The sequence below is a fragment of the Hyperolius riggenbachi genome, chromosome 3 (assembly GCF_040937935.1).
Source record: "Hyperolius riggenbachi isolate aHypRig1 chromosome 3, aHypRig1.pri, whole genome shotgun sequence".
Lineage (NCBI taxonomy): Eukaryota > Metazoa > Chordata > Amphibia > Anura > Hyperoliidae > Hyperolius > Hyperolius riggenbachi.
This window is the reverse complement of record NC_090648.1, coordinates 419,961,415-419,974,752: the sequence shown is the minus strand read 5'-3', so window position 1 is coordinate 419,974,752 and position 13,338 is coordinate 419,961,415.

The following is a 13,338-nucleotide window of genomic DNA, read 5'->3' as shown; positions in this document are numbered from 1 at the left end:
AAATGTGAATGAACTACATTAGAAAACATTACTTTTCTTGTCCTTGCGGATAACAGACCATACGCATTGCTGAAAAGCAGACAAAAGCACATATAGAGTAAATGAGGCTTAACAATGTCTGTTATTAAAAGTTAATGCATCAAAATTTTCACAGGTACAGCAGAAGTTTGGTAATTTACCCCAAAAAATGGGCCTCAACTCACAAAAACCTGTTTGGTAAGTAGAACAGTGAGCATTACAACAGTAAATTGCATCCCCCACATCCCTTTAGATGTACATGTTTGTTCTACTACCTCTGAATCTGTTCATTAGTCTTTCTTAAAGAGAACCTGAACTGAAAATAAAAAGTCAAAATAACCATACACAGGTCATACTTACTTCCGGTGTAGTCTACTCCTCAATCTCTTTCTCCTCTCCTGTGTCCCATTTGTCCACTGACCATTTGTCCTCCATTTTAAAAATGGCCATTACCCCATAGCAGCTTACTGGTCAGCACACTGTTAAACTGTAATATCACCCACTTGAGCCATAGGGAAGCATGGACATTACCTTGCACATGCAGTTGTAACTGACAGCTGCTGATATATAACTGACAGCAACCGGTATATTTCAGTTTTGACAAAATATTGTCAGAACTGGAACGGATCACTGTAAGAAGAAAATGGTAAGCTCCTGATAGGAACTGATGGCAGGTTAGTATGTAATATCAATTTGCAGCTACGTTATGTGTTTATTTTAAATAATTTTCCTCGCTTCAGGTTCCCTTTAACATTCTATTTAACCACCCTGGCGTTCTATTAAGATCGCCAGGGCGGCTGCGGGAGGGTTTTTTTCAAATAAAAAAAAAACTATTTCATGCAGCCAACTGAAAGTTGGCTGCATGAAAGCCCACTAGATGGCGCTCCGGAGGCGTTCTTCTGATCGCCTCCGGCGGCCAAAAGTAACACGGAAGGCCGCAATGAGCAGCCTTCCGTGTTTGGCTTCTCCTGTCGCCATGGCGACGAGCGGAGTGACGTCATGGACGTCAGCCGACGTCCTGACGTCAGCCGCCTCCGATCCAGCCCTTAGCGCTGGCCGGAACTATTTGTTACGGCTGCGCAGGGCTCAGGCGGCTGGGGGGACCCTCTTTCGCCACGGCTCGCGGCAGATCGCCGCAGAGCGGCGGCGATCGGGCAGCACACGCGGCTGGCAAAGTGCCGGCTGCGTGTGCTGCTTTTTATTTGAACAAAATCGGCCCAGCAGGGCCTGAGCGGCAGCCATCGGAGGTGATGGACGAGCTGAGCTCGTCCATACCGCTAAGATGGTTAATTGCCAGAGTTTAGATGAACTTTCAAGAAACATCAAACATGCCATGCTTAGATGATTTCAGCACTTGCTCCTCGGCATCAAACAGGAACCTAAATGATTAAACGTCTGAAGGGCTGAAGGGGAAATCTGTTTTGTGCCGCCTCTTCTCTCCTCCTATGCCTAAGGGCGGGGGCGGGGTTAGAGAAGCTCGTTACTCATGATAACATATTGCAGCATATCAGAGGGACTTGCAAGAGAGGGAGGCTGTTCCTATTGGCTCTCTGCTTCTGTCAATCATGTCTTACCGCATCCTGAAGCTGGTTTTAGACACATCAGAGCTGCCAGTAATTACTGAACATGTTACTGGGCTTTATCGCCTGCTCTAATCTTCATGAATGGACACTTGCTGACATTTGTTGAGGTGTTTACTGTACAAGTCGGTAATTTACCTCACTGCTTGATCATTTCAGCTTGCCATGTGGTAACAGCTTTGATGAATTATCATTTTACTAAATGCTAAGAAAACTTAGCTGTTTTCTGCAATACCGAATGCGGTAATGTTTCGCGAATTGAAGCCCTTGTCAGGAGGTGAGGGATACATGAACTGACCGAGTCTTTAGATTATCTGCTGTTAAACTTGTGTTTATGTCTCTATGTTGTTGAAAAGGCATTTTTGTTATTCATTTAGCATTGGTGCAGGCCTTCCCACATAAGGTTCTTTCACTCCACTGTCTGATCGGCACTGTTGAAGTAATGTTGAAGCACCTAAACTAATTGAGTGCAAATGGACTTATGAAATAAACAAACAATCAACATGGAAAGTGATGGAGGCAGCAGACACTAGTCCTGACTAATGGAAATGGAGTAACAATAATGAACACAACAGAACAGTTTTTAAAAACAAGACAAAAACAAAACTGTTGGCTGGTGGTTACTTACTGCCAGGGTGGGACTGTCCTACAAGGAAGTCTTGAAATACCTTGGCTAAGTTGGTAGAGGACCTGTGGAAAATGTAATAAAATATTTGAAATATAAACGAAAGAACAAAACATACAGTGGAGGAAATAATTATTTGACCCCTCACTGATTTTGTAAGTTTATCCAATGACAAAGAAATAAATAGGTCTCAGAACAGTATCATTTCAATGGTAGGTTTATTTTAACAGTGGCAGATAGCACATCAAAAGGAAAATTGAAAAAATAACCTTCAATAAAAGATAGCAACTGATTTGCATTTCATTGAGTGAAATAAGAGTGGTTAGACACTTCTACTCAATTAGTCACCCTCATTAAGGACACCTGTCTTAACTAGTCACCTGTATAAAAGACACCTGTCCACAGAATCAATCAATCAAGCAGACTCCAAACTCTCCAACATGGGAAAGACCAAAGAGCTGTCCAAGGATGTCAGAGACAAAATTGTAGACCTGCACAAGGCTGGAATGGGCTACAAAACCATTAGCAAGAAGCTGGGAGAGAAAGTGACAACTGTTGGTGCGATTGTTCGAAAATGGAAGCAGCACAAAATGACCATCAATCAACCTCGCTCTGGGGCTCCACGCAAGATCTCACCTCGTGGGGTGTCAATGGTTCTGAGAAAGGTGAAAAAGCATCCTAGAACTACACGGGAGGAGTTAGTGAATTACCTCAAATTAGCAGGGACCACAGTCACCAAGAAAACCATTGAAAACACATTACACCGCAATGGATTAAAATCCTGCAGGGCTCGCAAGGTCCCCTTGCTCAAGAAGGCACATGTGCAGGCCCGTCTGAAGTTTGCCAATAAACACCTGAATGATTCTGTGAGTGACTGGGAGAAGGTGCTGTGGTCTGATGAGACCAAAATAGAGCTCTTTGGCATTAACTCAACTCGCTGTGTTTGGAGGAAGAAAAATGCTGCCTATGACCCCCAAAACACCGTCCCCACCGTCAAGCATGGGGGTGGAAACATTTTGCTTTGGGGGTGTTTTTCTGCTAAGGGCACAGGACAACTTAATCGCATTGACGGGAAAATGGACAGAGCCATGTATCGTGAAATCCTGAACGACAACCTCCTTCCCTCTGCCAGGAAACTGAGAATGGGTCGTGGATGGGTGTTCCAGCACGACAATGACCCAAAACATATAGCAAAGGCAACAAAGGAGTGGCTCAAGAAGAAGCACATTAAGGTCATGGAGTGGCCTAGTCAGTCTCCGGACCTTAATCCAATAGAAAACCTATGGAGGGAGCTCAAGCTCAGAGTTGCACAAAGACAGCCTCGAAACCTTAGGGATTTAGAGATGATCTGCAAAGAGGAGTGGACCAACATTCCTCCTAAAATGTGTGCAAACTTGGTCATCAATTACAAGAAACGTTTGACCTCTGTGCTTGCAAACAAGGGTTTTTCCACTAAGTATTAAGTCTTTTATTGTTAGAGGGTTCAAAAACTTATTTCACTCAATGAAATGCAAATCAGTTGCTATCTTTTATTTAAGGTTATTTTTTCCTTTTGATGTGCTATCTGCCACTGTTAAAATAAACCTACCATTGAAATGATACTGTTCTGAGACTTTTCGTTTCTTTGTCATTGGACAAACTTACAAAATCAGTGAGGGGTCAAATAATTATTTCCTCCACTGTATGTGCAGTCAGGGACGGATCTAGGGGAAGGGGGGGGGGGGGGGGGCAGGGGGACATCTTGCCCCAGGCGCAGTTTGTTGAATTCTTAAAAAGGCGGCAAAATGAATGGCAGTTTAGGCGCCAAAACCTGACCTTGCCCCAGGCGCAACTTGGTCTTGATCCGTCCCTGTGTGCAGTTATGGATTTTATTGGCCATTTTAGTCTTGCAATCTAGAGTATATCTTAGAAGAGATTGTGACAATCAGAAGTTGAATGCTATACGAAAACAGTACATTGGCTTCCTACATAGGTAGATCAGCAATCACTCAGGCAAGCCACAAACCACCCTTCTAACCCAGTAGATACCAGAGCAGAGAACACCTGCCCAACCCAAACCCAGAAGTCAAAAGAGCAGTCTCCATACCATGACCACCAGTCATTATCAGGGCTGGATTTACCATAAGGCACTGTAGGCAGGTAAGGCAGCTCACTCCCCTCCCCAGCGCCTTACCTATGCAGATTCCTGATGAGAGTGAAAACTAGAGTTTACTCACCTTTCCCTCGGCATTCTACTGACCAGATCTCCCTTAAGTCAGGGGCACCACTAGCTACTTAATACTGATATTCCTCTAGCTACCTAATACTTAGGGGCACCTGTAGCTAGTTAATATTGAGGGTACTTCTGGCTACTTAAGACTGAGGGGCACCTGTAGCTACCTATGACGGGCAAGGGAAGTAAGGTAGAAGTGACAGCTGGGACAGCCAGCATACTTGTGGCACAGTGCAGTTTGGTGGGGGTTTGAAGGTTCATGAAGGGCGAAGTCTAAGGTGCCAGGACATCTGTGCCTATAGGCTCCTGTGAGGTAAATCTGGGCCTGGTCATTATTCCAGGTCTAATAACTTCACCAATCTATGCCAGCAGCTACCAGTTCATATCAGCATTTAGCCAGGTTAGCTATCAGTCCAGGCAGCAACCTCTAAAGTTTGTCAGCAGCCACAAGACATTGCTAGCAGGTACCCTACCATACACCAGCCTAGACTAGCAGGCACCATCCCCAGCAAGCAGTCAGCAGCCCAAAAGAAAAGGCACCTGTCTAGGTCCGCAGTCAAAAACTCAGGCCTACCATTATCCTATAGCAGTCAACAGATCATGTCCATACATAGCACAATAGTTATAACCCTATCGAAACATGGGGAGAAGGTCCAGGACTTTAAAAAGAAAAGAGACAGCAAAATATCAGTGGCAGGGTCGGACTGGGACACTGGAGGCCCACCAAAGAAATTTCAACATGGGGCCTACACATCCCATAATTGCAGTGAAAAAAGGGCGTGACCATGCACCGGAAGATGGGCGTGGTCATGATGTATTATGGACAGGGCCAAATGTACATGATCTTACCAGCATTGTAATTCAGAGACACTGCTGCCCAGCAAAACTTTGCATAGAGTCCCCTCCTTCAATATAAAGTAATGTCCTACTTTGCAGAGGTTGCAACCGCAGAGGTTGCAACCGCATCGGGGCTCTTGGGCCAAAGGGGCCCGAAGGGCCCTCCCTCAACTATAGTATTACCTCTCTATTGGTCCTGTGCTCATCATAATCACTTCTATAGATACTTTGAATAGTGGTAATCATTAACCCTCCTGGCGGTATAAAAAAATCTGCCAGGAGGGAGCGCATCAGTTTTTTTTTTTTTTTTCCCCCTATATCATGTAGCGAGCCCAGGGCTGGCTACATGATAGCCGCTGCTCAGCGGCATCCCTCCGCCCTCTTCGATCGCCTTCGGCGATCTCCGATCAGGAAATCCCGTTCAAAGAACGGGATTTCCTGGAGGGCTTCCCCCGTCGCCATGGCGATGGGGCGGGATGACGTCACTGACGTCGGGACGTCATTGGGAGTCCCGGGCCACCCCTCGGCGCTGCCTGGCACTGATTGGCCAGGCAGCGCACGGGGTCTGGGGGGGGGGGCGTGCGGCGCGACGGATAGCGGCGATCGTGCGCGGGGCGGTGGCGATCAGTGTGCTGGCGCAGCTAGCAAAGTGCTAGCTGCGTCCAGCAAAAAAAAAAATTAAACAAATCGGCCCAGCAGGGCCTGAGCGGCACCCCCCGGCGGCTTATCCCGAACTACGTTCGGGGTTACCACCAAGGAGGTTAACAAGCTATTTCCCATCTCTTTCTTGCACCTCTGACACTGTAGTTGCCATTGGCAGGTTTTGGTGCGTCGTATCAATGGTTATGTATAGAGTGCTAGGGGGGCCCCATTGTAAAACTTGCATCGCGGCCCACAGCTCCTTAGCTATGCCACTCCTCTCAGCATGAGTGATTACAGCACTGAGAAGATAATTTTTGTGCTGCAGGCAGCAATTGGAGCTCTGTCAGACAACGAGGGGATGCCCACCAGAGACCTGGAGATGGGGCCCAACCGAGGGAAAAAAAACTGTACTACTGTGGCCCAGTCCGACCCTGATCAGTGGTATAGTATGTTTGAACAATAGCAAGTATAGAGTAGGAGGGATAAAGGGGTATTCACAAAACTGGACAATCACTATGCTAGCAGCTGGGGACTATGACTCTGTGCTCACCTTAGGCAAAATACTTTAGGATTCTGCAGGACGCATTCCATAGATAAAATATGATAAAAAACAACAACAAAAATCTCTGAGGTATATAGTGAAAATAAACTGGTAAGAAGGCAACCAATAAGAAATAATGAAATTACAAGAATCACTTAAAGGATAACTGTAGTGAGAGGTATATAGAGGCTGCCATATTTTTTTCCTTTTAAGCAGTATGTCACAGTCACTGAGTGATCGGTTTTGGCAGAAGTTACGTACGGGTGTCCAGCGCATGCGTGCATCAGCACGTTCCTCTTCCGGGGGGCGAGTTGGCGCACGTTCGCGTGCGCGGGACGCATGCATGCAAGGATTCGCATGAGAGAGCGGTTTCTGTGTGCGCATGTGCTGGCGTAACGCGTAAGCACGTACACGCAACACGTACACCAACTTGGCGCCTAAAGGCCTATTTAAGCCGAGAAATAGCACTGGCAACTTGCTGTAGTATTGCAACTAGTGTCTGTTCCTGTGACTCTGGTTATTTCTGCTCTGATCCCGTACTTTGAATGCTGACCCTGGCTTGTATGCTTACCCGATCCGTTGCCGACTCCTGCTCTGTCCGACTACCCGCCTGGTTACCGATATTAGCTTGTCTGAGAACCCGATACTTTGCCGACTCCTGCTCTGTCCGACTACCCATCTGGTTACCGACATTGGACTGTCTGAGGATCCGATCTGTTACCGACTTCTGCTCTGTCCGACTACCTGCTCCATTGCCAGCTCCGGTCCCATCTTAGACTTCGATCCAACCTCTGTAGTGTACAACTATACACTGATCTGACGCAGTCACCCGACTCCAGTTCAGCCTGCCTGCTGTTCTGTCATTAGGAGAAGCCTTCATTAACCACTAAAGTACTTCACTTGACATCGACCAGACCACCACAGCCCTCCTGCCACTCACTGCCTTGCGCTTCCTATTTCAACCTCAGGGAAAATCGGCAGTGATCTGCAAGAGAAGCTGCTCTCCACACGTCGGTATCCAAAGAATCAGGTACGTGATCCTCACTCACCTGACACAGTACCAGTTGCCTGGCAGCCCTGCTGCAGCTGGTCTATTTGGCTGTAGTAGTGTCTGAATAACACCAGAAACAAGCATGCAGCTAATCTTCTCAAATCTGACAATAATGTCAGAAACACTTGCTCTGCTGCATGCTTTTTTTCGGGGTCTATGGCTAAAACTATTTGAGGCAGAGAATCAGCAAAATAGCCAGGCGAAGAGTATTGCTTAAGCCCTGCACTAGAACTGGGAGTCCATGAGATTGCGCCCTCTGTGGCGCTAGACTACCCATCTATGAATGGGAAAATAGATGATGTTGGTCTATATTTTAATAATACCTGACTGTCTACATCTTTGGATCAACATGTCTAATACTGGTACCTTTGAAAACATTACAGCTATAATTCCTTGTAGTTTTTGTTCAACTTGAGATGCTTAAATGTCCTGTTTTTTTCCACTTATTGTGAAGTGGTTTATTCTCTTGTTAAAATGTACTTGTTTAAATAAAGAATCTTAAAAAAAAGGAAAGGAAATAAATATGGCAGCCTCCATATCCTTCTCACTACAGTTGCCCTGTAACTCTCAAATATGGCCACATACCAAGGTGTCCCAGCTACTTTTTGGCAATCTACTGGCACAGAAAAAACTGAGAAGAAAGGAAAAAAGTCTGCTATAAAATGCTGTGTCTAAAGTGCAGTAAATTAAATGATCTTTTCTCTATCTGTGATATGTAGCCACATATTGGGAGGTATAAGGTGTGTGTTCACTATTTATTAACTTATTATAGTTATTAACTGTTGAAAAGGTTTTGGATTAACTTAAAGGATATCTGAGGCGCTGTACGCACACCCCTGCATGCGTGGAAGACTCCGACGCATCGGGGGTTGGCCAGGGCAGGATTTGTACTTTCCAGCGCCCTAGGCCGGCTGTTACCAACCGCCCCCCCCCCTCCCATTCTGTCCAACTGTAACTAGTGATCACTGGGCTAAATGGGCTCCCCTCCGTTTTGCTGCTTTGCCCCCCCCCCCCCCCCCTATTCAACAAAGAAGCAGTGCATGCTCTTTTGCACTCCTGCCTGGATGCACAGCAGCCGATTGCGTTCTGGGCATGCATAATTCAGAAATGACGCTCATATATGAGCAGCACTTCTCAAGTACACATACCCATAACACTCCCAGCCTTGGCTGCTGTGCACATGCACATTTATCCTCTGTGCGAATAGCTGCAGTCAGAGCCACAAATAGGTGACAGGGCAGTGCAAAGGAGAGAAGCCCATCCAAACCAGGGACCAGGTAAGTAGAAGCATCCCACACTACACACGCTGGCATAGATGTAGTGTGATGCTAGGTACACACAGTGCAATTCTGACAGATTTACTGTCAGATCGATTATTTCCAACATGTCTGATCTGATTTCCGATCAATTTTTCAATCGATTTTCTGTTCATTTATATGAAAAAATCATTCAGAAAATCTATCGAATAGCAGATCTGACATGTTGGAAATAGTCGATCTGACAGTAAATCTGTCAGAAAATTGCATCATGTGTACCTAGCATAAGCTCAGGTGTACTTTACACAGTGACAATTTAGCACTTAGGGCAAGTTAAGACAGATCTTAATCAGTCAGCAGGAAGTTTTTAAGTTTTGTAATAGAATGATAATATTTATTGGCTAACCAAAAGAAAACAGTGAGCCTTTGGCTAATGAGCCATCTTCAGACTTTGTTCCTGTATACAAGATGTTAGGGCACACAGCTATATATACAGTCAGCAGGAGATGTATACATTGTTTTGTAAATATAAATAAATGCAATACAGTTGTCATTCTGTTTCAAAACATCTTGCTTTCACTGATGGCTAACACAGTACAATGCTTTGCTGCTTCTAAAACATGTCAGGAAAGAGTTAAACTGTAGCACAGAGAATGTTGCTGTCATTCCCTAGGAAAGAAAAACAAAGCATACATTTAACAGGTCTCAGGTCTTTAACAGCTCTGACCAAGTAATAAACATCAGTCAGGGGGAGAGGAGAGCTGATAATTCCTGTCCGTGAATGCTTGCATAAAGAAACTAATCTGAACTCAAAAGTTCTACTACTTGAGCACATATATTTTTCTTCTCACAGCAGCTTGTATGTCCCCACTCATCATACTAAGGACAAGATCCTCAGCAGAGCCGGGACAAGATCCTTCAGCACCCAAGGCTGAGACAAAGTGTGCCCTCCCATCCCTCCCACCCCAGGCATCACACACTGATTGCTATTAGTAAGAGGCGCTCCAGGGACCCCAGCACCTTAATCTCTAGTTATCTGGCTTGCAGTCACCACTATATATCCTGTTTATTTATTTCTCTCTGCTTCAAACACAATAGAGGAATGATAGCTGAGTAAGTTGTGTGCCCCTCCTACACTGCGCCCTGAGGCTGGAGCCTCTCTCGCCTCTGCCTCGGCCTGGCCCTGATCTTCAGATAACAACAGAAGCTGACTGTCATCACACACACTCTGCGGTGAGAGAGATGCAGGGTTCTCTGGAATTCAGGCAGAATACAGCAAAGCAGAAGTGATTTACTTTGACATGTGACCTCTTATCTCTCCAAGTCCTGCGCCCTGCTGAATTTTATCCCCCTAGGCCATGACCTTTGTGGCCTTCCCAGAAATCCGGCCCTGGGGTTGGCGATACTTCAGAGACTGCCAGCTGGACTTGGGAGAAGACCGGAGATGCGGCGAGGTACTCAAAAGATTTCTAGGTGCTGGAAGAAGGCAAGTAAAGCTAGTTTTTATCTGTCCCCTCAGATATCCTTTAAGTATCCAGTTTATGAAGTAGAAATACTTTACAAGTGAGTATATTACAAAGAAGGAAATGCTTGCGTAAGAGTGGACAAGCCTTTTTAACAAGAATTTCCCCATGCAGAAAATAAATAATAATTGTCTATTCCAACTAGTAGAAACATGTCCCAGTTCTGCCTAGGTTTTGTTAAATACCTTTCATTTTGAAAGTAGCACTGTAACAGGTGCAAGGTGATTAGATCTTTGTCAAGTGATATAGTCAGGTAATTATCCATCAGAATGAACTAGTCCATCCTGCACTTTTTCCTAAACAATAAAATACTTTGTTTTAACAGCACTATAGAGAATGGTTAAATGCATGTAGGCCTGTGGCTGTTTTACACCAACATAAGGTACTTTTCTAAAATAGTTCCAATAAACCCCTAACACATTAACTTGGGAAAGCACAGTATGTGTGTTTGAAAGGGACATGGGGGTTACATGGATTTTATGAATCTCTGAAGTGTTGTTACACTAAGGTGATTTCATGGTTTGGAAAAAGCTTGTGACAGACTATTTTCTTCTTTTGAAGAATTGCTGCCATTATAGATCCCATGCCATGGGCAAGAGAAGCACTTGTTCTTCAGTTGGAAAATTGATCAGCTATTTTCTGCTCTCAGTCTTGTAATTGCAGTTTCCTGTAGTTTTCTTTAACTTTTCTTTAATAGTAGAATTAGAACCTATCTACAGGCAAAACTCTAAATAGCTTAGCAATCAAGGTTATAACATTTAATCTTTTTTTGTGTGTGAAATGAGGGTTCTGCAGGAAAAGTTCCTGCCTTGAAATTTTGATGAGTAAAAGAGAATTTCAGGGAATTGGTTATAGGCTGTTTGGGTGTGGCTGTACTTAATGTATGGATTGCATCACCCTACTGTTCACATTACAAGGAGGATGGCATAGCTCCCAACTCTTCCTCTTTTGGAGGGAGAGTCCCTCTTTGGGAAACCAGTCCCTCTCTATCCCTCTTTCTTCCTCAATGTGTCCCTCTTTCAGGACTGTTGCACAGATCTATGTAAATATATGTATTTTTCTACTGTGTGTGACTCTAAACTTGATTTCCGTTCTTTAACCACTTAAGGACTGCAGTCATAAAACCCCTTAAAGAGAATCTGTACTCTAATATTATTACAATAAAAAGCATACCATTCTATTCATTATTTTCTCCTGTGCCCCTCTGTGCAGTTTCTGCCACTCTCTGCTGCAATCCTGGCTTGTAATTAACAGTTTTAGGCAGTGTTTACAAACAAACTAACCAGCTTCTAATAGGCTCAGCTAAGCATGGTGTGTGAGTCATCTCAGAGTGTGCAGGGTGGCCTGCAGAGGGTGTGTATCGCTTCTACCAATCACAAGCAGCCCTGCACATTCCACACAATCAAGCTTTAGCCCGACAAACAGGACAGAGGAAAGATACATTGATTTATTACAGAGACAGTGCAGTTAGGAAAGACTGCAGTAAGCCAGAGCAGATTAGAACAGGCATAGGAACTTATAGGATAGAAGAACTAAGGCTGAAAAATTTGTTACAGAGTCTCTTTAAAAGCGGACCCAAATCAAACTTTTTTAATTCAAAATATTTAGTTGCACCACTCTGACACATACAAAGATAAATAAACACTCCTTCAAGCCTATGAGCATTTCAGTGCCTGCTTTTCACCCTTCTCTTTTCATAACTAGGGTTTTACAGGTGGCAGCCATTAGCAATTCCACCTGGACACCAACTACTCCACCAGTTTGCCGGATTCTGTCCCGGCAATATGAAAGGAAGGGAGGGGTTCCTCCAATAAATGTAAAATATTTTATATTTGTCATCATGCAGCTGAAAAAAGGCTGGTATTTATTATTATAGGTTAGAAAATAGATTTTATTTCTGAAATCTTGTATTTTTAATTTGGGTCCACTTTAAAGAGGAACTCCAGTGAAAATAATGTAGTAAAAAAAGTGCTTCATTTTTTACCATAATTATGTATAAATGATTTAGTCAGTGTTTGCTCATTGTAAAATCTTTCCTCTCCCTGATTTGCATTCTGACATTTATTACATGGTGGCATTTTTACTGTGGGCAGGTTATGTAGCTGCTCCTAGCTGTTTTGGCTGTTAGAGACAGCTGTAAGCAGCTATTCCCTGTCTGTGAGCATTGTTACATTGTGGCAGTTTGCCCAGAGTACCGCGGTACTCAGAGCTTCTTGTGGGAGGGGTTTCAGCACAAAATCAATCACACAGCGCCCCCTGATGGTCTGTTTGTGAAAATCATTATATTTCTCATGTAAAAGGGGGTATCAGCTACTGATTAGGATAAAGTTCAATTCTAGGTTGGAGTTTCTCTTTAAGGACCAGACACTTTTTTTTCCATTCAGACCACTGCAGCTTTAACGGTTTATTGCTCGGCCATACAACCTACCACCTAAATGAATTTTACCTCCTTTTCTTGTCACTAATACAGCTTTATTTTGGTGTAATTGATTGCTGCTGTGATTTTTAGTTTTATTATATTCATCAAAAAAGACATGAATTTTGTCAAAAAAATGATTTTTTTAACTTTCTGTGCTGACATTTTTCAAATAAAGTAAAATTTCTATATACATTTTTGTCCAAATTTATTGTTCCACATGTCGTTAATTAAAAAAAAAAAATACATTCAGTGTATATTTATTGGTTTGGGTAAAAGTTATAGCGTTTACAAACTATGGTGCAAAAAGTGAATTTCCCATTTTGAAGCATCTCTGACTTTTCTGAGCACCTGTCAGGTTTCATGAGGTGCTAAAATTCCAGGATAGTATAAATACCCCCCAAATGACCCCATTTTGGAAAGAAGACATCCCAAAGTATTCACTAAGAGGCATGGTGAGTTCATAGAAGATTTTATTTTTTGTCACAAGTTAGCGGAAAATGACACTTTGTGACAAAAAATTAATAAAAAAAAGTTTCCATTTCTGCTAACTTGTGAAGAACAAAAATGAAATCTGCCACGGACTCACCATGCCCCTCTCTGAATACTTTGGGGTGTCTACTTTCCAAAATGGGGT